General features: G+C 42.5%; 1 protein-coding gene across 3 annotated transcripts in view; it reads left to right on the top strand.

The window, feature by feature from the left end:
• The first annotated feature begins 22,787 nt into the window (after window positions 1–22,787).
• G2E3 (G2/M-phase specific E3 ubiquitin protein ligase) overlaps window positions 22,788–24,271 on the top strand; it is a 66,761-nt gene continuing 65,277 nt past the window's right edge. Inside the window, exon 1 of one of the 3 annotated variants that reach the window (XM_056133611.1) lies at window positions 22,788–22,893. The gene's annotated coding sequence lies outside the window, so the exon portion shown is untranslated. Of the gene's footprint in view, window positions 22,894–23,090; window positions 23,220–24,271 lie in introns of those variants that run through there. The other 2 variants (XM_056133612.1, XM_056133610.1) reach the window with 2 other exon arrangements.

Raw genomic sequence — 24,271 nt, 5'->3', positions numbered from 1 at the left:
ATGACAGACTACAAAGCTCCAGCTAGGGATGCAGGTATAGAGTTTCAGCTACAGACCTCAGACCCAGAAGCCTTCCAAAGGACCATGACATCAGGACAGGACCAGGCTTATGTTCCCTAGAGGTGAAAGAACAGTGAAGGAACAAACTGGGAAGTCATACTCTGGACCCAGACTGTTAAGGGACAGTATGAGTGACATTGTAAATGATAAAGAGATGTTGGGGAGGGATCTAGAATAATCTACTTAAATGGTACAGTCAAGTGTAACTTCATAAGCATTGTCACTGTCGCTGTCCTCCCATTGTTCATCAATTTGCTCGAGTGGGCATCTGTAATGTCTCCATTGTGAGACTTGTTATGTGTTTAACATATCAAGTACGTCACGGGTAGCTTGCCAGGCTTTGCTATGCAGACAGAATACTCTTGGTAGCTTGCCATTCTCTCCAAGAGGGGCAGAGGAATCGAACCTGGATTGGCCGTGTGCAAGGCAAACACCCTGCCCATTTTGTTATTGCTCTGGCACTCATAAGCATTATAAATGTATATGTATATATTGCAGAGTCTGGCAAACTCCCCGTGGCATACTCGATATGCCAAATACCAGTAACAATGATGGGTCTCGTTCTCCTAAAGAGCTTTGAATATAATCTCAGGGTTAGGATGAAGGAGACGTTACTGGGGTCTGCTCGAGGCAATCGACGAATAACAGGATGATTTGTGATTTGTGATGTATATATTATATGTGCATATATATTTTTTTCTAATCTGGATCACTTTAGTTGTCTAATTACTTTAGTTAGAATTTCTAATATTGTGCTGAATAATAGTCGTTAAGAGTGGAAATCCTTGTCTTGTGTCTGATCTTAGGAAGAAATCTTGAACAGTTTTTGCCATTGAGTATAATATTAGCTGTGAGTTTGCCTTATACAGTCTCTAGGGTGTTGATATATGTTCTTTCTGTTGGAAATATATTAAGCATTTTTATCATAACTAGATACTATATCTTGTTGAAAGACTTCTGAGCATTCGGTGGCCGGAAACAGTTCCCCTGGCCAGCTCATGGAGGTGATGGATGGACAAAGGACCGGGGGAATGGGGAAACAGAGAATGGGCCCCAGGCTGGTCGGTAGTCAGTTTTATTTCTCTCTCCTCCCCAGCATAGTCCAATCTCTCCCTTACAGCAAAATCATAGTCATAGTTTTGGTCGTAGTCTCAGTCATCATAGTGGCATCATCCTAGTCTCCTCATGGACCTCAAGATCCTCTCCCTCGTTATATTTTCTTCTTTGTCTCATCATTGTCTCCTCGTCCTCTACTTCCAGTCATCATCGTCAGCTAGTCCTCCTTCTAGTCATCGCAGACCCTCTAGTCCTCAAAGACCTCAAAGTCCCAAAGTCCCAAAGTCATCATCTTTCTTGTCCCCTCTTACCCCTTACAGCACAGTTATATAGAAATCATGAAGGGAGGGGTACAGAAAGGTGGGGTTGAACATTGTCATAACAACAAACAGAGGTAAAGCCACTCCTTCTGTAGATTAACTCAAGGACAAAGTCTCATCTGAAGGTTCAGCACTCCAGATTACTAGAAGATTCACTCAAGGACAGGATTCCATCCAGAGTATACTGCTTTCTCCTTTCTTCAACTAGTAATCCATTTAAACGATCATAGTAACTTTACTTCTTATAATATTTCTAGTCATTTTTTATGAACACAGTAAGAGATATATTAAGCTTAAAGGTTGGTTCTTCCTGGGGATATCTCTCTCTATATCCCAGACTACAGTCCTCAGGCCAGGTTAGTCTTTCCTAACCCCAGCAGGGTCCTTATTCAGTTACTTCTTTTTGGGTCATGACAGAGTTTGTTCCATGACCATGCGTTTTACTGATTATACTCATGGTGCTTAGCTCATTTCCTTTCCAGGCCAGGGTAGCTTACAGCTTGTACTGTGTCCATCCAGTCCCTTCGTTGTGACCTGGCTTTTGAAGTGTTAGGAACCAAGGGCAACTGAAGCTTAAGTCAAGTAAATATAGATGCCCAGGAGTAAATATTATTTTGGAGTAAGTTAACTACCACGTTACAAAGCGTAGCATGAACTGTCTTCCTGTGTCTATACATAAAGGACATTGCTAAATAAATCATGCAAATAATATAAAGGAAAGAGAAAAGCAATATAGGATTATTATTGCTTCGTGGAAGTGGGTGTGCCTGAGGGGCAATGTTGTGGGAGTAACTCAATAAACCTAAGCTCCCTGTGGGAGGAGCCAGGACAACCCAATGTTATACAACAACTAAGAAGTTTGTTTTCTTTTCATCTTCTTTCTTGGCATTGTCGATTGAATTATGTACCCCGGAAGAAAGTATGTTGAAGTTCAAAATCCCCATACTTCAGAATGTTATCTTTCTTGGAATTAAGATTTTGCAGAGGTAATAAAGTGTAAATGAATGAAATGGGGTGGACTCAGTTTCAACATATGATGATACAAAAGGGAAAACTCTGAAGAGGGCCTGGGGATGGCGAAGAGTTAAAGTACCTGCATTACAGGTATAAAGTCACCACTTCAGTTCCCAGTTCCACCTTCTACACCTGTGGAATCCCTGTGGTCGTATCAGAATCCATTAGGATCCCTGGCATGACTGTAACTCTGTTAACACAACAGTGAAATTTATGACCCCCTGGTCACTGCAGCACCAGTAAAGAGAAGGGGCTGGGGGACTAATAGATATAAATTTATAAACATGCCTATAAAATATGTCAGGGAACAAGAACTGATTATTGAAAGTGGGTAAAGCAATATACATGATAGCCTTTCAGTATCTGTATTGTAAACCATAATGCCCAAAGAGAGAGAGAGACAGAGACAGACAGAGACGCAGAGACAGAAAGAGAAAAGGAAAGTCCCTGCCATAGAGGGACAGTGTGGGAGAGGCTAGGAGGGAAACTGGAGACATTGGTGGTAGGAAATGTACACTGGTGAAGGGACAGGTGTTGGAACATCATATGACTAAAATCCAATCATGAACAAATTTGTAACTGTGTATCTCACTGTGATTCAACTAAAAAAATAAATAAAAGTTTTTAAAAAAGGGGTGTCCAGGGATTAAATGCAAACATGGGAAACACATCCTGAAAATAAAGGTTGATATACTTCTAAAAACCAAGAGTTGGAGAATGCTCCAGGTCCCAAACAGAGCTGATATCACCGGGAGATCCCAGATGCGGTAGGTGCTGCATCCCTCCTTCTCCAGAGGCAACCCCGATGACCATGAGCCTGCAAGCAGGACCCAGGACATTCTTTCCAAACTGCATTGGTGCTGCCCTGGCTCCCAGGAAACCTCTGATTCCGGAAGTCACGCCCACAACCGGCCCCCCAGCGCCATCTTACAACGCAACAAAGAAGAAAATCGGCTGGGGGGTGCCACAGCTCTCGGAGAATGCTCCAGGTCCCAAACAGAGCCGATATCACGGAGAGGTTCCAGATGGGGTCGGTGCTGCATCCCACCTTCTCCAGAGGGAACCCCGATGACCATGAGTCTGCAAGCGGGCACCAGGACATTCCATCCAAACTACGCGGCCGCTTATATGGCCGCGCAACATCTCCTTATACACAAAGTGATCAATGGAAAGTAAATCATCCAACGTTTCTCCCTGAAAATCAGACTTAACTCTTTTGCAAATCACAACACCCAAAAGGAGAGAGAGAACAGAGGGGGATGCCCTGCCACAGAGGCAGTATGGGATAGGAGTCATGGGGGGGTGGGAGGGATACTGGGATCCATGGTGGTGGGAAATGGGCGCTGGTGGAGGGATGGGTATTCGAAATAAATAAATAAATAAAAATAAAAACCAAGAGTTGGCATATATTGCCAGCACATCAGCAGATGCTGAGGTAGTCATTTATTAGATTTCTCTGTATAGACTGCAGAAGAAAGCAACCCTGCCAACACCCTTATCTCAAACTTCTATGGTTTAAGCTTCTTATTTTATGATATTGTGTTAGTTGCAACCCTATCAAAAACTTCTATGGTTTAAGCTTCCTAGTTTATGATATTGTGTTAGCTGTCGTTGCCGGGGCCCCTTGGAGGGGGCGGGTTGAGTTTCCCTCCCTGCCCAGAGCAGAGTTCTGGCAGCTGAAGACCTCCAGAGCCAGCCACAACCATGCTGAGACCACTCTCCACACGCATGAAGGTACTGGCAGAGGAACAAAGGCATGCGGGTTCTGGGGCTGAGATCTCCAAGCCTGCTCAGATCGGGGCTGAGCATCCTCCACCCAGATCCTCCATCTTCTAGTAGACAGGGGGCACACCCACCAACTGCACCCCCCACCCCCCCGGCGCCATGTCATCCCATCAACGGCCAAGACCCAGAGACTTTAAAACCCAGCTCCTGGAAGCTGGACATCTTATTATCTCATTCTTACTTTGGACAACCTGGCAGGCTACTAAATGTAACCTGCCCACACGGCAGAGTCTGGCAAACTCCCCGTGGTGTACCCAATATGCCAAATATGAGTAACAATAATGTGTCTCATTCTTCTAACCCTGAAAGAGCCTTGAATATGGCAATTTTTATAATCTCAGGGCTAGGGCGAAGGAGACCTTACTGATGCCTGCTCGAGGCAATTGACGAACAACAAGATGATCGTAATTGCGATGATATTGTGTTAGTTGCAACCCTATCAAAATGATGAGCTTTCCAAGGTAGTGGGAGGCCTCAAATTTTAAGTGACAGTTTCTATTTTTCTTTTCTTTCCCTTTTTCACACTTATGTTTACTAACTATAAGAATCAAAATCCTGTGCTGGGGAGATGGCTTAAGAATTGGAGCACTTGCTTTGCTTAAGGAAATGGGTTCAATCCCCAGCACCTCATGTCACCCACGCACCATCATGGAACAACCCCCGAGGACCACACTGACCCTCCAGTTGTTTTGATTAAATAAAAATTAACAGTAATTATACAAACGAAAAACAATGTTATGCTTCTCACTATGTTTGGGAGCCAGAAAGTACAGTAGGTATGTATGGATCACTTGTACAGTAGGTATGTATGGATTGGTCACGGTCACAGTCTTCCCATTGTTCATCGATTTGCTTGAGTGGGCCCAGTAACATCTCCATTGTGAGACTTGTTGTTACTGTGTTTGGCATATCAAATACATCATAGGGAGCTTGCCAGGCTTTGCCGTGCGGGTGAGATACTCTTGGTTGCTTGCCGGGCTCTCTGAGAGGGACAGAGGAATCCAACTCAGGTTGCCATGTCAGCTGCATGCAAGGCAAATGCCCTACCTGCTGTGCTATCGCTCCAGCCCAATGTATGGATCACTATCCATATATTGAGATTTGATATTTATTTTTGTACAGATACCAACAAAGTTGGGCTGGAGCGATAGCACAGTGATAGGGCGTTTGCCTTGCATGCAGCCAGCCTGGCTGAGCCGGGTTCGATTCCTCCGGCCCTCTCGGAGAGCCCGGCAAGCTACCAAGAGTATCTCGCCTGCATGGCAAAGCCTGGCAAGCTACCCGTGACGTATTCTATATGCCAAACACAGTAACAAGTCTCACAATGGAGATGTTACTGGGCACACTTGAGCAAATCGATGAACAACGGGAGGACAGTGACAGTGACCAACAAAGTTGTGAGTCATCTCTTGAGATATCCAGATTTTCCCATCCAAGTTATTCAAAAAAGAAGGAGGGAGAATTAGATAGCATATATCACAGTTGTCTAACCCCAAATTCTCACTATTCCACTAGGCAAGTGCTTTAAATTAGCACCATGGCCAGGGGCGCAGCTCCAATGAGTACTACCACCACCACCATGATGTATGAGCACCCAAAATGATGGGTGTAAGCCCATGCATGCAATCATGTAACTTACAGAGGGACTCCTGGAAAGCAACAAGGCAAGGCAATCAAGTGAGCATGTGATTCCTGGTCACTACAATGACAACAAGCAGCAAAAGAGTGGGGAGAAGAAGGGGGTTTAAAAAGGAGGTTTAAAAAAGAAAAACACTAACAATATTATAAATCACAGTACCTCAAAAAAATTAAATAAAATAAAAAAGACTGCAGCTTTTTTCCACTCCGAGAGAAGCCCATGCTCTCTCTTAAACATGCATCACTCTTTTCCCTCTCTTCTCTCTCCTATCACACTTCTTTAAGTAAACTTATTTATTGTGTTTGTTTGGATCGTTTGGTTCAGTTTGGGGGCCACATCAGGCAGTGCTTAGAATTTACTCCTGGGATCACTCCTGGTGGACTCAGGGGACCATATGGGATGCCAGGAATTGAACCAGAGTCAATTGTGTGCAAGGAAAGCTCCATACCAGCTATACTATCACTTCAGCTCCTACATTAATTTATTTAAATAACACAATTTTAATTCACTAAAAAGCAAACAAACAAAAAATATTACAAAGATAAAATTAAAGAATAAAAAATTAGAAAACATATGTATATAAAAACAAAAAGTGTGAAGTGGAGTAAGGAAAGCCTCTTTAATAAATTGTGTTGGCATCACTGGACGGCTACATGCAAAAAAATAGGCTCAGAACTCTGCCTAACACCATGTACAAAAGTAAGATCAAAATGGATTAAAGACCTCAACATCAGACCAGAAACCATAAGGTACATTGAAGATAAAGTTGGCAAAACCCTCCATGACATTGAAGCTAATGGTATCTTCAAAGATGCCACGCCACTGGCCGAGCAAGTGAAAACAGAGATAGATAAATGGGACTATCTTAAACTAAGAAGCTTCTGCACCTCCAAAGAAACAGTGACCAAAATACAAAGACAGTCTACAGAATGGGAAAGGATATTCACCGAATACACATCTGACAAGGGGTTGATATCCAGGATATACAAAATATTGGTTAAACTCCACAAGAAGAAAACATCCAACCCCATCCAAAAATGGGGCAATGAAATGAACAGAAACTTTCTCAAAGAAGAAATCCGAATGGCAAAAAAGCACATGAGAAAATGCTCTACATCATTAATCATCAGGGAGATGCAGATCAAAACCACAATGAGATACCATCTCACACCTCAGAGACTGGCCCAAATTCAAAAGAACAAAAGCAACCGATGCTGGCGTGGATGTGGCGAGAAAGGGACACTCCTTCACTGTTGGTGGGAATGTCCACTGGTTCAGCCCTTCTGGAAAACAGTATGGACGATTCTCAAAAAATTAGAAATTGAGCTCCCATTTGACCCAGCAATACCACTCCTGGGAATATATCCCAGAGAGGCAAAAATGTATAGCCGAAGTGACATCTGCACTTGTTTGTTCATTGCAGCACTCTTTACAATAGCCAGAAACTGGAAGAAACCTGAATGCCCAAGAACAGATGACTGGTTAAAGAAACTTTGGTACATCTACACAATGGAGTACTATGTAGCTCTTAGAAAAGATGAAGTCATGAAATTTACATACAAGTGGTACAATATGGAAAGTATCATGCTAAGCGAAATGAGTCAGAAAGAGAGGGATAGACATAGAAAGATTGCATTCATCTGGGGGATATAAAGTAACAAAGTATGAGATTAATACCCAAGAATAGCTGAGATCAGCACCAGGAGGATTACTCCATAACTTAGAGGCCAGCCGGGTATCCTAGAGGAAAGGGCTATTCAGATAGAGAAGGGAGCACCAAATAAAGGATGTTTGGAGGATCCTCCCAGGAGGGGAGATGCATGTCGAAAGTAGACTATGGACTGAACATGTTTGCCACTCAATGCCTCTTTTGCAGACCACAACACCCAAAAGGAGAGAGAGAACACAGGGGATTGCCCTGCCACAGAGACGGGGGGATGGGGGGATGGGGGTGGGAGGGATATTATCCATGGTGGTGGAAAATGGGCACTGGTGGAGGGATGGGTATCTGATCATTGTATAATTGAAACCAAAGCACAAAAAATTGTAAATCTACAACTTTAAAAAAAAATAAAATAAAATAAAGGGGAAAAAAAAAAGTATTCAAATATTAAAACAACTTGCAGAGACATTGACAACTCAATAGTAGTGGGAACCCCAATAACCCATTATCACCACTGGACAGATCAGCCAGATAGAAAATCAACAAGGAAACTATGACTTAAATGAGAAGTTGTATTAGTCTGGTTTAACAGACACTGCATGCCAAAATGGCTGACTACACACTCTATTCAAATGCATATGGAACATTCTAGGGGATACCCTACACATAAGTAAACAAAATAACGATATTATCATGAAGATTAAAAAAAAGGATTTTTTTTTAGGTTATAAGGAAATTACACTAGAAATCAGCCATGAAAAGAAAATTGGAAAAAATTCAAACATTTGAAAACTAACCAACATGCTACTGAATAAACTAAGTGAGCAATCAGGAAATCAGTCAGGAAAGTTTAACAATAGTGGAAAAAACAAATACAGATGAGTTGGCTACGAGAACTTATGGAATACAGCGAAAACAATACTAAAAGGGAAGTTCATAGCAATATAGACTTATACCAGGAAACAAGGAAAAAATCTCAGATAAACAGTATAACTTCACATCTTAAGGAACTAAAATCAAAATCAGCCAATAGAAAGAGGAAATAGTAAAAACTAGAGTGTAAGTAACTGATTGAAATAAAAAAGATAAGAAAAAAATCAACAAAACTAAGAGCTACTGGTTCTCCAAAAGGCTAAATAAACTGGAAATTCTTTAATTAGGCTCACAATTTTAAAAAGGGGACCAGAGTGATAGTACAGAAGATAGGGTGCTTGCCTTGCATGTGGCTGACCCAAGTTCAATCCACCTATGGTCCGTGAGCCCACCAGGAGTGATCCCTGAGCACAGAGTCAGGAGTAAGTCCTGAACACTGCTATGTGTAACCCTAAAACCAAAAATATACAGAAGGCCTACGGGCACATGAAAAAAATTGTTGGTATAATCGGGAAAATGAAAATTAAAACCGCAATAGTTATAAACTTCTATGAGGATTGTCTATATATTAAAAAAAAAAACAGAAACAAGTATTTGGCAAGGTGGTGGAGATAAAGCAATGCTCATACAGCTTTGGTGGGAATGTAAACTGATTGAGTCTCTGAAAAAAGGATGGAGATTCTTCAAAATATAAAATAATATATGGGTTGATATACATGTTACACCTGCGTCTGATGCCAAATAGGAGAGATGGACAAAAAACAGTATTTGTTCTGGAACCTGAGTGGTAGTACAGTGGGTTGGGGCATTTGCTTTGCATATGGCCAACTAGGGTTCAGCATTCCTTTTGGTCCCCTGAGCACCACCAGAAGGGCAGAGCCAGAAGTAATCCCTGAGCATTGCTGGGTGTGACTCCAAAGCAAAACAAAACAAAAAATAAAGCAAACAAAAACTTTGTTCATCCTCTCTATACACTGCACAGAGGGTTGGGGCCTCAATCCCTCAACAAAGACTACAAACACATTTATACTTTTAAACTACATGCCAATTAAGAGCTTACAAGATTAACTACAATTTGTAGTAAAACGAAGCATTGACAGCATCCTGAAGATATGCAAGAGGAACAAGATACGGTTACACTGTTAGAGCCCACTTTCCCACAAGTTATCAGAGATAACATAGATACATAGATAACTAGTAGGAAGTTAGGGTGAACACAGATGGGTGCCTCAAAATCTCCGGGGTAGCTATCACGTTGGGATCTAACATATGCATTCCTATGTTTATTGCCAGGTTATTTACAATAATCAAGATATGGAAATAATCCACATACCTAATTATGAATAACTGGATAATGTTATTGGTATGGGTACACAATGGAATGCTACTCAATCACACACACACACACACACACACACACATGCACACACACACGCATACAAATCTTGCCATGGTCAACAATTTGGGGGGAACTGAAGGGGATCATGCTCCAGAGAAAGATATTTATCACATTTATTTTTTCTAATAAACAGCTAAACTGAGGTTAAATGTTGGGAGAAGGATTGTGTACTTTGATGGTGTGTTTGATATGGTAACATACATTTGTAGAGACACATACATATATATGTATATAGTCTATACATATACAGTATTATAGTATTTATATAGTGTGATATACAAATGCTATCTCAGTAAATAAGTAAAAATTAATGAGTGAGCACCGAAGAACAAAAAGTACCTAATATCAGGTTAAATAAATACCTGCTTCATAAATGGTAATTCTGTGACCCGGATCTTTGTGAGAATTAGAAGTTCTTCTACCCCCATAAAAGCATACAGGTGAGAATCCACTTCATTATAACAGAATTGTCTTATTAGAGTATTGTGGGGAGTATTAAGAATTCAAAGTGCGCAAAATAAAGAGAAAACAGTTTTGATTGCCAGCAATTGTATCCAAGAATTTTAGGTTCAGTTCAAACATGTTGTTCACTACTTGATTTATTCTGGGTGGCATTAGCAATGTGTGTGTGACTGCATTTAGAGTAACGCTTAACTGCAAAGAGACTCTGATTTCTACGTAAACACAAAAACAGCAATTAAAAAAAAAAAGATCCAGACAACCAATTGTTTGAAATAGAAACCTGGCCAGGACTAATGCTAGGTAAAAACAGCATACCTTTGACCTACAATGAGACATGTTTCATGTTTCATATTGGCTACAAGTAAACTTAGAAGCTTTCTTGCTAAAACAGCTACCCAGCAGGAACAGTTATCATTCCAAAGCACTGCTGTTAATATACCTGCTTATTATCCCACCAACCCTGAAACAGGGACCTGAAATTGCTGTTTTGGGTGGTGTTTCCTGCTGCCAGGAGGTGGTGTGTCTGACTTTAAAGATACTGAACCATTGTTAAGTTAAAACTTTAAATCAAAACATTCATGTGAATGCGATGTGAGAAAAAGAATTGTTAGCAAACAGCATCCTACTTTTTCTAAATATATTTTTATTCAGACTCCCAAAGTGATCTATAAAAACTGGTCAGAAAGTAATAAAAGGAGCACTTTAAGGCTCACAAAGAAGACTCTATTCAGGAAAGGACAACATACTAGATACTGGAAATGCCAACATACTCAAATTTTGAAAATACTGACTGGTGGAGTCATACTCTTATTTTAAAAATAATATTTTATGACAAATTTTATATAAGCATTAACTTATTCTAATAGCGCAGCAGTAGGGCATTTGCCTGCAGCCAACATGGCCGACACGAGTTCGATTCCTCCGCCTCTCTCGGAGACCCTGGCAAGCTACCGAAAGCATCTCGCCCACAAGGCAGAGCCTGGCAAGCTACCCGTGATGTATTTGATATGCCAGACACAGTAACAACAAATGGAGACGTTACTGGGCTCGCTCGAGCAACTCGACGAACAACAGGAGGGCAGTGTTTGTTGTTTGTTGTTGCAATATTTTATTCAGTCTCAACAGAATCAAAGGCCTTTAAATCAATGAACATTAGTCAGAGCGGCATCTTGAACTCCCGAGAAACCTCAATGAGCTTGGTTACCATGTAGATGGGCTGGAGTGATAGCACAGCGGGTAGGGCATTTGCCTTGCACGCAGCCAACATGGCCGACCTGAGTTCGATTCCTCCGCCCCTCTCGGAGAGCCTGGCAAGCTACCGAGAGTCTCTCGCCCGCACGGCAGAGCCTGGCAAGCTACCCATGACGTGCTCGATATGCCAGACACAGTAACAACAAGTCTCATGATGGAGACGTTACTGGGCCCGCTTGAGCAAATCAATGAACAATGGGAGAACCGTGACCGTGACCATGTAAATATGGTCGATCGTGCTGAATCCTTTTCGGAACCCGGCTTGCTCGCATGGTTGTCCTTCATCTAGTGTTCTGTCAATCCTATTCAGGATGACTCAAGTGAACAGCTTGTAGAAAACAGACAACAGGCAGATTGGGCCATAGTTGCCAATGTCATGGATGTCTCCCTTCTTGAACAGTAGTACGGTCCTGCTGGTTTTCCACTGGGAAGGAACCTTGCATTCAGACAGGTAGCGAGTGAAGAGCCGAGCCAGTGTATTGATGAGTACTGGTGGCAGATTCTTCAGGTGTTCAGGTCTGACCTTTTCTGGGCCGGGTGCTGTTTGCTTCTTTACCGACAAAATGGCGTGTCAAATTTCGGAAGGGAGAACATTGGGAGTGACATATTCACAGTGACTCACAGTCATGGTTCTCCTGTTGTTCATCGATTTGCTCGAGCGGGCCCAGTAATGTCTCCATCATGAGACTTGTTGTTACTGTGTTTGGCATATCGAGTACGTCACGGGTAGCTTGCCAGGCTCTGCTGTGTGGGTGAGATACTCTCGGTAGCTTGCCAGGCTCTCCAAGAGGGGTGGAGGAATCGAACTCGGGTCAGCCATGTTGGCCGCTTGTAAGGCAAACGCCCTACTGCTGTGCTATCACTCCAGCCCCAACGACATATTCATCCTGCGGAATTTGGTATGTGGGCAGGTAGACATGGCTATCAAAGAGATCTGAGTAGAAGTCATGGATAATCTTCTCCATTGCCCTTCTGGAAGATGTGATAGATCCATCAAGACCTCATAGGGCAGTCATCTTGGTCTTGTAGTTGATGAAGGACAGGCGGGAGTTTCAAATGCTTTTCTCGATCTCTGCTGCATCTGCCAGCACTGCTGCTCTTCTCTCTTTGAGGGCTTCCTTGATCGTTTCTCTCCACTGATTTGGGAGCTTGGACTTTCACTTGTGGTTGCCTGAGGCTTGCATCCAGCCACATTGGTGAATGAACTCAAGAGTTTTTGAAGACAGGTGTCTTTTTGTGGCTTTCTTTCTCTCTCTTGGCATTCCAAATACAATCATGGAGGTGCTGAACCAGTCAATCATATTCTTCGTCAATGTTGTCAATGACAGCATCTTCCCATGTTGCCGCAATAGTGCCAAAGAGCTCCCAGTTGGTGGTCATTCTGGGAGTTCTCTTAAACTTTGCAGCCCTTTCTCCCGACTCTGTGAAGTAGAATTTTGCATGGAGACAGTGGTCCGATCCCGTTTAGAATTTTGGGACAGCAGCGATATCGGTCAGGCAAAACCATCGATTGAATATGATGTGGTCAATTTTGTTGTGGAACCGTCCACCGCGAGACTCCCAAGTCCAACGTTTAGATTCAGCCTTCTGAATCTGTGAATTACCATGGATGATCTTTGTCGACATGATGAACTCAGACAGTCTCTCATCGAAACCCTAGCCAAACAGGGCATTCAAACTCAATACATCAGGATCCTCCATGAGCTGTATTACAGATTCACTACCAAGATCTCACTATTCTACAAGGAAGTGATCATTGACGTCAAGAGAGGGGTTAGGTAGGGTGATACCATTTCACCAAAACTCTTCAGTGCCACACTCGAGAACCTCATGTGATGACTGGAATGGGAAGGAATGGGAGTGAAGATAGATGGCCGGCAACTACCCAGCCTCTGTTTCGCTGATGACATCATTCTAATAACACCAAACATTAGCCAAGCAGCACAAATGCTGGCCTACTTCGACCTTGAGCGTGGAAAGGTTGGACTGCACCTGAATCTCACAAAGACAATGTTTATGAAAAACAGTCTCGTTCCTGACGTTCCATTCACTCTCAATGGAAAGACCATCTCCGAATGCAACAGTTATGTGTACCTAGGTCGAGAACTCAACATAACAAATGAACTGGCACCTGAGTTGCGCAGGAGGAAGAGAGTGGCTTGGAATGCTTTCTAGAGAGTCGAAGAAATAGCTAAGAGGATGAAGAAACTCCCACTCCAGGCACATCTCTTTAAGTCCACCATTCTTCCTGCATTAACATACGCCTCAGAGATCTGGGCCCTACGAAAACAGGATGAAAACGCTATTCGGGTCTCCCAAAGAGGAATCAAAAGACCTATGCTTGGAGTATCACGCTTCACTCAAATGAGAGAAAGAATCCAGAGTTCCAACCTCTGTCGACGATCAAGAATCAGGAACGCTGTCTCATTTGCCAAGACGTCAAAAATCAGACGGGCTGAACACATAATGCGATTTGGAGACTACCGCTGGACTAGAGCCATTACTGACTGGATTCCACGGGATGTCAAAAGATTGCGTGGCCGCCCACCTACAAGATGGTCATCAAGACCCGGAATGAATGGTTTGGGGCTCTTCATGTTCCTGGAGTGAGCAGATGCCATTGGGCTACACTAGCACATGACAGGGACAAATAAAGACATTACTGGTGCCCGCTTGAGCAAATTGATGAGTAACGGGATGTCAAGTGATTAAGTGATCAATATTTTATTATGACTTTTATATAAGAGGCAATCAATTAAGTAGACTGATTTGTTTTGAAACCATAAAATAAAAACTCTTTAGCATTTGTGTCTATACTAGGCATAGCAAGAGTATTTCAAACATTTCAGTATTGCTAAGAACAGAAAGTCTAAGGAACAGACTAGGAGAATGAGCCAGATAGTAAGGAAAATATCCATTAAAGATGGAAGTTTAAAAAAACAGCAAAAGTAAATATGTAAGCAATAATATCATGAGTAATGTAGAAATAGTTAAGATTAATTAAGTTAACTGGGAAAGTGATCACTTCTCTTTCATACTTTGAAATGTTAGGAGGCTAATGAAACAGAACTTTGGAAATAGGATTCCATGGTAGTTTATATTCTGAGAAAGGTCTGATTATAAGTCCAGTGCTATAGGATGCTTGCCTTGCACATGGCCAGTCCAGGTTTGATCTGTGGCATGTACCCCATGCCCTGCCAGGAGAGAACTTAAATTTCCCTGATAGTGCCTCTTTCCCAAAATAAAAAGACTGATGATGAGAGAGAGGACAGAGGAGAATAGAAAATGAGGAGGGGGATAAGGACAGATTCACAGTGGTGCATACCAGGCTGGCCATGCTTGGTATAGGTAGGGTGATGGGGGTATGTGTTGCCAGGTATTGGATTTAGGGCACTGCACATTCTAAACCTGTGGCCACAAACAGAAAACAAATAAACTCTTGAAATATGCTGGTTCAAATTGAGTAGTAGAAAATAAATTGGAAGTAGAATGACTATTTCATGACTATTTCAAATAGTATCTTACAAAAGTAAATATCTGGTTAGTAATTATTATCTTAATTACATATAAAATATTTTAGGATTAATAAGCAAAATAAAATGATATTTAAATTTTGCACACGTATTTGTATTTGGGCATAAGCATTGATTCATTCGAATGTCTAATAACCTGAATCGCATGATTACACTTGAATAGATGCGGCACACTGCTGGCAGTTTCTATCTTCATTGTCTCCACATCAACAACTAATTATGATGAAGGAGAAATTGAGAAGTTCTACATGGGGCTGGAGAAGTTCTATAAAGAAGTCCACATCTTCTACAAGATCATTGTTGGTGATTTAAATGCCAAGATAGTACCGAGAAGATCAGCTGAAGAACTCCACATCAGGACCCATGACCTAGAATGGAATGAACAGAGTGAGAGACTGTCTGAGTTCATCATGTCGACCAAAACCATCCATGGTAACTCACAGTTCCAGAAGGCTGAATCTAAACGTTGGACTTGGGAGTCTTGCGGTGGACAATTCCACAACAAAATTGACCACATCATATTCAATCGACGATTTTGCCTGACTGATGTCACTGTTGTCCCAAAATTGCAAACGGGATCGGACCACTGTCTCCTTCATGCAAAATTCTACTTCACAGAGTCAGGAGAAAGGGCTGCAAAGTTTAAGAAGAGAACTCCCAGAACGACCACCAACTGGGAGGGAGCTCTTTGGCACTATTGTGGCAACATGGGAAGATGCTGTTGACAACATTGACGAGGAATACAATTGACTGGTTCAGCACCTCCATGATTGTGTGAGGATCGCCAAGAGAGAGATAGCCACAAAAAGATGCTTGTCTTCAAAAACTCTTGAGCTCATTTGCCAATGTGGCTTGGCGCAAGCCTCAGCAAACGCAAGCGAATGTTCGAATTTGCAAAACAGTGCAGAGAAGCGATCAAGGAAGACCTCAAAGAGAGAAGAGCAGCAGTGCTGGCAGATGCAGCAGAAGCCAGGAAAAGCATTCACAACGCCCGCCTGTCCTTTGGCAACTACAAGACCAAGATGACTGCCCTCCAATGTCCTGATGGATCAATCACATCTTCCAGAAGGGCAATGGAGAAGATTATCCATGACTTCTACTCAGATCTCTTTGATAGCCATATCTACCTGCCCACATACCAAATTCCACAGGATGGATATGTCGTTCCCAACATTCTCCTTCCGAAATTCAACATGCCATTTTGTGGGTAAAGAAACGAACAGCACCTGGCCCAGACAAGGTCAGACCCAAACACCTGAAGAATCTGCCACCAGTACTCATCAATACACTAGCTCGACTCTTCACATGCTACCTGTCTGAATGCAAGGTTCCTTCCCAATGGAAAACCAGCAGGACTGTTCTACTGTACAAGAAGGGAGACATCCACGACATTGGCAACTATGGCCCAATCAACCTGTTGTTTGTTTTCTACAAGCTGTTCACTCAAGTCATCCTGAATAGGATTGACAGAACACTAGATGAAGGACAACCATGAGAACAAGCCGGGTTCCAAAAAGGATTCAGCATGATCAACCATATCTACATGGTGACCAAGCTCATTGAAGTTTCGCGAGGGATTAAGATGCTGCTCTGTCTAACATTCATTGATTTAAAGAAGGCATTTGATTCTGTTGAGACTGAAGAGGTCATCGAAGCTCTAGCCAAACAGGGTGTTCAAACTCAATACATCAGGATCCTCCATAAGCTGTATTATGGATTCACTACCAGGATCTCACCATTCTACAAAGAAGTGATCATCCATGTCAAGAGAGGGGTTCGGCAGGGTGATAACATTTCACCAAAATTCATACCACCCTTGAGAACATCATGCCAACCTTGAGAACATCATGCGATGACTGGAATGGGAAGGTATGGGAGTGAAGATAGACGGTCTGCAACTATACCACCTCTGCTTCGCTGATGACATCATTCTAATAACACCAAACATTAGCTAAGTGGCACAAATGCTGGCTGACTTCGACCGTGAGTGTGGAAAGGTCAGACTACAGCTGAATCTCACTAAGACAATATTTATGAGAAACATTCTCGTTCCTGATGTTCCATTTGCTCTCAATGAAACAAACATCTCCAAATGCAACAGTTATGTGTACGTAGGTCAAAAAATCAACATAACGAATGACCTGGCACCTGAGTTGCGCAGGAGGAAGAGAACGGCTTTGAATGACTTCAAGAGCATCAAAGAAATAGCTAAGAGAATGAAGAACCTCTGACTCTGGGCACATCTCTTTGATTCCACTATTTTTCCCGCATTACCATAAGCCTCAGAGACCTGGGCTCTAGGAAAACAGGATGAGAACTCCATTCTGGTCTCCCAAAGAGGAGTCGAAAGAGCTATGCTTGGAGTATCACGCTTCACTCAAATGAGTGAAAGAATCAGGAGTTTGACCTCTGTCGTCTGTCAAGAATCAGGGACGCTGTCTCATTTGCCAAGACATCTAAAATCAGATGGGCTGGATACATAATGAGATTTGGAGACGACCACTGGACTAGAGCCAATACGGACTGGATTCTACGAACCGTCAAAAGATCACGTGACTGCCCACCTAGGAGATGGTCAGACTTCTTTGTCAAGACCCTGAATGATTGGTTTGAGGCTCTTCTTGTTCATAAAACAAGCAGATGCCATTGGACTACACTAGCACACAACAGGGATGAATGGAGACGTTACTGGCGTCCGCTCGAGCAAATCAGTAAGTAGCGGGATGTCAAGTGATCAAGTGATCATGTATTGTAATTTTCTAATGTGGTTACTATAAATTGAAAACTATATACATGGCTGGCATTTGTATTAGGTAGTATTGATCTAAAAAATTGCTGAGTACAGGAGCTGGAGCAATACACACAGCCAAACTGGGTTCGATCTTCAGCATCTTGTATGATCCCCAGACCTGTCAGTAGTGATCCCTGAGCATTGCTGAATGTGACCCAAAAACTTGGGGGGAAAATTGCTGAGAAAAAGCTAAATGGGATTTTTCTATTAGTTACAATATATTGACAGAGTTTCTGAAAGTAGAATCTTGCCAACTTGATTTCTGCCCATTTTTTAATTGTTTGGGCACATAGAACAGATCAGCAAATAGAACAGAGTAAAACAGAATGTAAGGGATAGTATTGGAAGTGGGGTGGGGAAGAGAGTAAGGGACCATTTGTTGCTCCCCTTGAATAATCTCCAAAAGGAGTACAATATAAATTGTAAGCATTTACAGTGATAGAATACAGACATTGAGAGAAGTATGAAAACAAAACTGGGATACATAAAAGATAACTATTTTTTACATGATTTCCCACTTCTCTATCAACCAATAGCTTTATTCTTTTCTCCATCCCTGTCTTCCTGATAACACATCCTTATTCTATTTCTATTAGATTTCTATAACATTTTAATATTTTATTATATTGTATTTCATATTATAAAAATTGACTAGGTTTCTGATTAGACTTTTTTTGTAATGAACAGTGGTATCAAAATTTTATTTTATTTTATTTTTAAATTTTTAATAGTGAGACATCATGAGGTACAGTTGCAGACTTACACACTTTTGTGCTTGGGTTTCAATTATACAAGATCAAATACACATCCCTCCACCAGTGCCCATTTCCCACCACCACGGATCTCAGTATCTCTCCCACACCCCATCCCCCCATCCCACCCTGCCTCTGTGGCAGGGCATTCCCTTTTGTCCTCTCTCTCTTATTGGGTGTTGTGGTTTGCAAAAGAGGCAATGGGTGAAAATCATGTTTGGTCTATAGTCTACTTTCAGCATGCTTCTCCCAAACTGGGAGAATCCTCCCAACATCTTTATTTGGTGTTCCCTTCTCTATCTGAGCTCCCTTTCCCCCTAGCATGTGTAGTCGGCCTCCAAGCCATGGAGTAAAATTCCTGGTACTAATCTCGGCCATTCTTGGGTGTTAATCTCCAATTTTCTTTATGTTCCCCAGATGAATGTAATCTTTCTATGTCTATCCCTTTCTTTCTGAGTCATTTCGCTTAACATGATATTTTCTATGTAGTACCACTTGTATGTAAATTTCATGACTTTGTCTTTTCTAACAGCTACATAGTACTCCATTGTGTAAATGTACCAAAGTTTCTTTAACCAGTCATCTGTTCTTGGGCACTCAGGTTTTTTCCAGATTCTGGCTATTGTGAAGAGTGCTGCAATGAACAAACAAGTGCAGAAGTCACTTCGACTATACTTTTTTGCCTCTCTGGGATATATTCCCAGGAGTGGTATTGCTGGGTCAAATGGGAGCTCAATTTCTAATTTTTTGAGAATCGTCCATACTGTTTTCCAAAAGGGCTGAACCAGTCGGCATTCCCACCAACAGTGAAGGAGTGTCCCTTTCTCGCCACATCTGCGCCAGCACTGGTTGCTTTTGTTTATTAGACTTTTTTTGAATGATCTTTTGGAATACGCTTCTTACAGTATGACTCCTAGGATTCTGAATAGACAAATATTTATCGTAATGTTTTAGTCCACTTCCTATTATATAAAGTTTTAGTTAGAATTCTCTAGGATTGTTACTACTCAGTGGAGCGCATTGGACCTTGGATACAGGCAAAAAAATTAGACAGGAAATTGATTAATGTTGTGTGTGTGTGCATGGGCAAGCAAAGCATACACTTTGCCACTGGGTCACATCTCTAGTCCTTGATGAACAACATAAGGGTGGAAAACTAGAACTTTATCCTCAACATGGGCAGAGGATCAAGGTCCTATATCGGTATAAGTATGGGAAAGCATTGGGGCCAGAGAGATAGTACAGTGGATAGGGCACTTGCCTTCCACATTGCTGACCCAGGTTTAATCCCCAGCACTCCATATGGTCCCCTGAGCTTGGCAGAAGTGATCTTATGATCCTTGAACAAAGAGCCAGTATAGACCCTGAGCATCACTAGGTATGAGCTTCCCTCCAGCTTAAAAAAAAAAAAAGGATGGGGAGGTAGGGAAGCAGGGTCTACCAAAAATACAGGTCAAGTATTTACGTCCTGAGGGACAAGAAAATTGGGCTCAGATAAAAGAAATCCATTATAGCTATTTTATGGGAGGAGTCAATTCCTGTAAATGACAGTTGAGATAAATGGTGTATAATGGTTCTAGGTATGCTTAAATGTAAAAGTGAATGCATGCAGAAAAAAAATCCCAGGATTTTCTGGATGTATTATTGCATTTTTAATGTTAGTACTTTTTAAAAAATCCACTTGTATTCTTTGATCATAGTGGCTTTGATGTGAATTTTACTCTAGTAAAACAACGGGTCTCAGATAGTTTTTTTCCCCCTAAAATGCCTCAATAATTACATTCTTCTTACAATTGCAAATTTTGAATCACTTACACCTTCATGTATTTTAGAAAAAAATAGGTCCTATACCTTTCTTCAAAGTTTATCTCTAAGAACTTTGTTTTTGGCATTTGGTTGCACATGCCAGCAATGCTGGTTAGGATAAGAACCTTTCAAAGTAAATTCAAGTAACTCTTCTGCCAAAGTATTTTGTATTGACTCACATATGAGCTGATGACCAGTGATACCAAGTGCATTTTTTTGGTTTGACACTACATAAAGGGTTGGAGGAGAGGGAGAGATAAAAAGAGAAGATAGAAGGCAATGTTACCTACAATTCAAGTATATTAGATTTTTTTCTCAGCTAGTTCAGATTATTGAGGTGTTATCTGAAACTAAAAATTTATTTTTTATTCAGTTTCTGCAGCTTTTACTAATAGTTACATCAATGCATTCGCAAAATTTTCAAAAATGATTAGCTCTCTGAACTCTGATATCCATATTTGTAAGATTTAAATATGACCTGTAATTAACATTCTTTTTTTTAAAAAAGTTTATGAAATTTTTTCTTTGTTCATTAAAAATACTGAAGGATTACTTGAATATGATTTAAATACACCTATTCTCACTCTGAGAGAAAATACAAGTAGCTCCTTAAATAGTACAAAAAAAACCTGATAGTTCACTCACTAAACACCAGAACTGTGTAATTTCTATAAGTGAGCCTGGCTAATCTCATAAGAAAAAAGGTCAGCTGAATTAGAAGTCCTCCACTGATGAGAAATTAATCTAAGTGGTTTGACTGGTGTCAATGACAATATTTTGGAAGAAGAAATTAAGGGTTCTAATAACCATGACTAATGGGAAATTTAGAGAAAAACAAGCTAAAAAAACCCTTATGGAGCTGTATTATTGATATATTTCTAATAAAATAAAAAATAGTATTTCATGATTTTAAAATCTTTTCAAGAGTGATTTGGGTGCAATTTTCTCATAGATTGAGAATTTTATTAAACCTTAATGGAAAGTATCAATAATTGCAGAAATAAACTAATGGGCTAATAGCAGAAATCTAGGACATTAAATAATACAAAGTATATCACAAATGACATAGACTATTGAGATGCAATTGTTAAATGAATCAGTTGATGAACGGGCAGGTTATTGCAGCTTTAACTAAACCGGAGTCTATCGCCCATCTATAGTGTGGTAGCAATCCGCTCTTAAAAGCAATGTTGCAAAAGTAAAATACGATTGTATATTAAAATTTCCAACTGATTTTAAAACGTGGATCTTCTGATTCCCTTCCTCGCTCAAACTCACAAGGCTCTTGAGTTTTATGTTATCTCTCAAAAATGTATTAAAGTATGACCAAGGCGTATTTTAGTAGGTTCTTTCTTCCCCACCGTTAGAAGCAGAGCAATCATAGTACAGCTTTAATTCCACCCCGCATCGGATGCTCTATAAGAGAAATCCCTAGAAACGCAGCGCCTTTTGGGTGCCCTGTCGTCCCTGTTTACGAGGATCTGTTTTGGTTAATGCTAGTGAGTGGGTCGAAGGTTGGTATCTCGGGCCAGGATGAAGGTGGGAGTGGCTCCGTGCCTTTTCCCTGACACTCTGCTTAGTCCTTTCTTTAAGCTCCAGACCGGTGCCCTAGAGGCCAAAGATGCTCTGGTCCAGCCTTCACTGTGGGTCCGGAATCTAGAAGACTCTAGCCCAGGAATCTCACAATTCGAAGGCGCAGACGTCCTGTAGCATCTCTAACGAGGGCGGGACTGACAGATCGGCTGTTTCCAGACAAGTTCTGGCCCGTCCTGGTCCCACTTGTTTTCAATCCGCAGCCGGAATTTAGGTGGATTGGTGCCCCCCACCCCCACCCCGGGCCTTTTGTCTCAAGCAGAAGAGCACCCAAGTTATCTCAACCAACAGTTCCACGTTTTAAATTCACTTCTTAAACACATACAACTTTATTTCGGGAAAGGAAGGCTGGGAAGCTCTCAGATTATTGGAGAGGTCTCCTTCAAGAAGGATTGTCTCATCATTTTAAATTTAAAAAGATGAGCGATATCTCAAGGGATAAACTGAGGCAGCCTAGAACACTCCGGAGTCGGGGTCTGGAGGTGCCTGTTCGCTGCTTGGCTGTGGATGAGATTTCGGGGAGGACACAAGGAAGGGGTGGAGGGGTCCACGCATCCCGGCGGCTCTATTCCTTCTCCCGGTCCCAAGCCTGGCCACGGAGCAACGTCTTGTTTTTCCTCCAGAAACCCGGAGAGCCTTGCAGGAACCAGGTGGAAAAAAAACAAACAAACAAAAAAAAAAACCCAGCGCATCCCGGCTGCGGCGTCCCGGCGGCGCCGGGGGGGGGGGGGGGGGGGGGGGGCGGGGCTCGGGTGTTCCTTCCGGGTTGGGGGCGGAAGTGGCGGATTTGAATCGTGCGGACCGTTGGATGGGTCCGCTCGAGGGTGGCGTGCGGCGCAAAGCGAGCAGGGCTGGGATACACGGCCTGGCCGGCACCGCGAGCCCCGCGCGACTTGGTAAGCCGCTGGGGAACGGAAAGAAACCAAGGGATTCCGGGGAGTGGGAGATCAAGGCGCGACCTTCGGAGGAGACCCGGTGTCAGGAGCCTCTCCGAGGGCTTTTTTTTGGGGGGGGTGGGGTGGGGGGGCTAGGTGTCGGGGCTCTGGGGAGCGTCTCCCACGCCTGCGGCCCGGACAGTGGGCGCAGATAAGCTGGTTCGGAGCGGGGACGAGCAGGAACCCGAATGCCAGGTCCTGGAACTCGTTAGGCATCGCACTTTAAGTCCTGGGAGCCGGTTTCGGCCTCCGCGCGAGGCAGTTCGGTGGGACCCTCGTCGTGCCAGGTGAGAGAAGCTGCGTCTATTAAAGAGGGGAGTGGGAGGGGGACAGCTTCTAAACGGGTTGGTACGCGTCGCGGGGGGGGGGCGCAGGTTCCTCCCCCCCCCCCCCCGCACACACCCCCCCCCCCCCCGGGCGCTGGGGGAGGCTGTGCGGAGCCGCGGGTCTGGGATCCGGGTGACAGTCCGGGCATTTAAACTGAAACCCGAGCACCTTTTGTATTCATTGCCTGGGTCCTGCTCTCGTGCCTTGCACGGGTTGACCTTGTTCCCGGAGCGCAAACACCCGGAGACGCCTTTGCACGGGCTGTGATCGGTAATTCTTAGGCTGGCGTTAGTGTGCGAACAATGGGGCTGTGGTTTTTTTAGTGGGTCCCACGGACCTGCCTTTTCACCCGCTCCTTTCACCGGCCGCCCAGGGGAATTGCGGAGTCGTTTTGCAAAGTTACTCTCGGATGTTTCCAGTCTCGGTTTTCTTTGTTCGTGGGCTTTGATGGTGTGCTGCTTTTTTTTTTTGGGGGGGGGGGGGGTGTGCGTGCGCAGAGTTGCTTTATTTTTGATAATGAACTACATCAGATATAAAAGTCTAACCGTGTAGCATCGTCAGATTTGGGGGATTACTTTAAAAATGAGCCTTAAATAGAAATTGCAAATGGGTCAGAATTCAGGGGTGTAGAAAACTTTTTATCTTGCTGTATGAAAAACAGAACTTGGTGTGGTTTCGTGCGAACAGGTATTTTGAGTTCTTTTTAATATTTTAATTCCAGAGAGAATATATTTTTTGGAGAGAGCACTTTTTAAATTTGGATTTAATAATAATTCAGGTACTTCTTCATCCAGTCCTGGCATCTCTGGATGACGACTCATCCTGGCTAATGAGCTTTATGTTTAATTTTTAGCCAGGAAAAAAGATTTAAATTCAGTATTTCTGATCCTTGAGAGAAATTGAAGCCTTTTTTTTTTGTAAGCTGCAGCAGACCTTTTAGCTATGCCTTTCTAAGGATTGCAGACAGCCTCTCTGCTTATTTCATGTATGCTTCACAAACGAAAGCTGATTT

This window comes from Sorex fumeus, unplaced genomic scaffold (genome assembly GCF_029834395.1).
Source record: "Sorex fumeus unplaced genomic scaffold, SorFum_2.1 ptg000098l, whole genome shotgun sequence".
Taxonomy (NCBI): Eukaryota; Metazoa; Chordata; class Mammalia; order Eulipotyphla; family Soricidae; genus Sorex; species Sorex fumeus.
This window is presented reverse-complemented; position numbering and strand designations above follow the sequence as displayed.